This window comes from Canis lupus, chromosome 26, assembly GCF_011100685.1.
Source record: "Canis lupus familiaris isolate Mischka breed German Shepherd chromosome 26, alternate assembly UU_Cfam_GSD_1.0, whole genome shotgun sequence".
Taxonomy (NCBI): domain Eukaryota; kingdom Metazoa; phylum Chordata; class Mammalia; order Carnivora; family Canidae; genus Canis; species Canis lupus.
In genome coordinates, this window is record NC_049247.1 from 24119685 (window position 1) to 24123482 (window position 3798).

A 3798-nucleotide genomic window follows, 5' to 3' on the forward strand; every position below is an offset into this window, starting at 1 on the left:
GGACACTAGAGCTTTTTTTTCTCTCCCAACACACAGTCAAGGTACCACCCCAGGCCTCAGCGGCCAGGGGCCATGGATCTCACCTGATAGGGGGAGGGGCCTGAACTCTGGGCTGACCTCTGGGAAGTGGGTTTCAGGCCAGGCAGGCACCCCACATGCCCTTCCTCACCAAGGTTAGGAAGGGGGCCCTGCCCTCAGAGGGGCATTCTGTCAAGTTCTATAGCGCTGCAAAGTCATCAAACTCACATAGTACATATATGCCACTTCCTAGAGCTCCAGTTTCAAATATTTGGGGTCTGGGCAAGGATGGGAAGTAGGCGATTTAAAAATTCTTATATTGAAACAAACATCCGAGTATCAGAAAGCCAAGTAAAGATGCAGCCTGTTTTGAAGGTGAAATGTCTGTGTCCAGAACCCCAGAGTGCTTGTTCACTTGTCCTTCTTTCATCACAATCAGAGGCACTTCTCAGAGGATTCAGAACCCACTCTGTGCCCTGTGGCTCTTCTACAATCCCCTCAAAGAAGGGTGGAGACTCAGAGAGGTCTGAGGCCTCCCTCGGGTTGCACAGCCTGGAGGTGGCTGATCACAGATCCTCCCCCATTGACCCCAGCCCTCAGGTTCTTGCCACCATATCACCGGGCTGCCTCCTTGGGAGCCCCCGAGACACCAGGCGAGGAAGCCACAGGCCCCCCCACATAGAGGAGACTGGCAGTGGCAGGTTTCAGGCCAGGCTAGGGAGAGTGGACGAGAACTTCAGGGAAGCCCCTGCACTGGGCTCTCAAGGGCGCGTCGTGAACTGGTTGTGATTGATCTGCCCTCCAAAGGGACTGTTTTAGTTGGGGTGTGTTTGGCTCTGAGGAGCGGGAAATGACTGAATCCTACTCAAATCAATGGATGTTTGCTGAAAAAACCCAGTCTATACCATCCCAGGGGCAGCCAAGGGTGAGAGAGAAACGGAAGTTGGGACTCCGAGTTCCCTTCCCTCCACTGTGCTCACTATTCTCTGTGTCTTTCCCATGTCAACTTCAGAGTGTGGCTGTAGCAGTGACTCTGTCACTTTCCAGTTCAATTCCCCAGCCCCCTCTTGCTTTTTCAGGGTCCAGGGACACCTGGCCCAGCCCAGCCCACCTGCGGATTCTGGGCCAGGTGTCCAGACTGGCATAATGTGCTGGGACCATAAGAAGGGGTGTGGTGAGAGCACTGTCATGTCTGGTGCAGGGCCCCATAGTAAGAGACTGATAAACAAAGGCCCTTCCTGGGGACTGGGGACCAGGTTTGTGTCTAGCCTGCATTTGGATCTTAGACCTCCAGACAGACCACTTCCCCTTCCCCTCCATGAGATGGCGCCAGGGTTTGCTTAGCATGCTCATGCCTTTGAGATCCTAACACGGATGGGGAAATGGAGGCCCTAGCAGTGAAGTGATTGATCTAGGCACATGCAGTGATGAGAGGAGAGGTGCAGCCCAGTTGCCAGAAATGGGTTCTTCTCCTGCTCCTGGTGCTTCCCGGAGTCCCTCCCTGAATCACCCACTTCCCATAGCAGGTTGGGGCTCCAAAGAGCAGCAATCGGATCTGAGGGATTTGAGTCTGTGGGCAAAGGAAGGCTGCTCTGGGCAGGTCTGGGCTTTTGGATTGACCCCAAGGACAGTGAAGAAGCCCGCTGCCCCCATTTTTGCACAAGGTAATATCCTGTGGAGAGTCTTGCTGCTTACAAGTCAAGGCAGGTTAAAAACTGAGGCTCTGTAACCCTCACCAGCACTCAGGCTGCACAACCCCTGCTTTGAGCTGTGCCCTCAGCCTCCCCCTTGCCCCCCACTGCAGTGTGGGCAGCTCCGTCCATCCCACCATGGCCCACTCAGGCCTCATCTTGATTAATGCTCATTATTCATAGCCCACCCCTTATGAGGCAGGGCAAGTAGGAGCTGCTTTGTGGCAGTCTTGGAGGAGTTGTAAACACTGCCTACCACTCCCTGCTAACTCAGCACTGAGAAGGTCAGGGTGTTTACTAGTTTTTAATGTATTATTATTATTTTAATTAAAGGAAACTTCCTGGAAGATTGACAAAATCTCAAAAAGAATATAACCCTTAGGTGGCACTGACTCCTCCTCTTCAGGAAATATGGAGGGAGGGAAGTTGCCTCCTTGGCTGCCTTAGTTTCTCTCCCACAACCCTTTCTGGAGAAACCCTGTCTAAAAACCCTTTATTTTAGTCCTTGATCTGGAAATCCTTTGCCTTACAATCTGGGCTATTAAGCAGCTATTTGTAGGCTCCAGCAGGCATCGGAATCTCCAGAGGCAAATGCAAAAATGCAGATTCCTGGGCCCACCAGAGAGCGTGGGATTCAGCAGGTCTCCCGTGAAGCTGGGGGCAGGTGTGGGGGGAGGACACAGATCTTGTTCAATGATTATGAGGGGGCTTGGGGTCCACTTGTCATCCCGCGGTCTGACCACGAGGGGGCGCCGCGGACCGAGCTAAGTGGTTGACCTTTGAGGTCCTGTTCCTCCCGACTGGCTGCTGTCATCAGGACTTGCCGGTCAGACGGCAGGCTACGGGTGAGCCGTGTTCTGGCGGGCAGCTTCCGCGGGGAAGGACGCCCGATGTCAGGAAAGAGGCTTGCAGCTGGCAGTGGGCACCTGCCTGCGCCAGGCATTCCACCTTGGTTCTCGCGCACTGGGACTCGAGCTCAGAGACTCCTGGGTCCATCCTGGAATCCCAATCAGCTTGTTCTGCTCTGGCGTGCGCGGTTTACCCAACCCTGAGCTCAGAGAGCATCTGTCGTTCAGATGGGAAAGCAGAGACCCAGGCAGGGGCAAGGGCTTAGTGGCAGCTGCTCTGGCTCCCAGCCCACCCAGGGCTCTTTGTCCTGCTAGGGCTGAGGGCAGAGGGCAGACCCCAGAAAGACCAGCTATTGAGTCAGCTGAGTGCCCAGGGGACGGGACAGGGGCTGCTGGCCAGGGATAGATGCTGGCTGGTACCCCACTTCCACAAATGTGGGTGGCCTTGGTGATTCAGTTTCTCGGTGCCTGCCTAGAGGGGGCTGGCCCCGGGCTGGGAGAGGGAGGAAGTGCTGGGAATAGGGAAGGGCTATGGAGGGGCCTGAAGGGGCCCGGTGCTCCAACTCCTCCACATGCTGAGGTCCCAGGGAATCGCTGCGGCCAGAGATCGGGCGACCCCAAGATTGGTCCTGGGATGAGGGAGGGTCCCTGGGTGGGGGCCCTTGAAGATGCAGTCTCTTGTAGCTGGGGCTTTTATTGGGTTCCCCCAGAAGGCCACCTCATTGTCCCCGCCCTGTGTTGGTCTCCATGGGGGGCTTGCCTTGGCGCGGGGTGTAGAGGGGCCGATCCCGCCCTGGGGGCAGCGGGGCCGGGCAGCGGGGCCCTGCGCCGGGGGGCTCGGCTGGGGGAGGCCCTGCGGGGCGGGTGGAGGAGCGGCTGGGAGCGGGCGGCGTGGGGCGGGGCGAGACATCCCTCCGGCTCCGGGGGCGGGGCCCGGCCGGGGGCGGCGCTGGGGGCTCCGCTCAACTTTCCGGGTGCGGCGCGGGCGGTGGCGGGGGCGGGGCCTCAGAGCGCGGGGCCTCGCCCGCCGGGCCGGGGGGGCTGCATCCTGGCGGGAGCTGCTGCCCGAGCCGGAGCCGGAGCCGGAGCCGGAGCCGGAGCCGCCGCCGCCGCCGCCGCCGCCGCGAGCCGGAGCGCCCGGGAGCCCGAGCCGGAGCCGCAGCCGGAGCCGCAGCCGGAGCCGCAGCCGGAGCGCAGGCCCCGCCGGAACCTAGCCGAGCCCAGCTCACCGCCTGGCACCG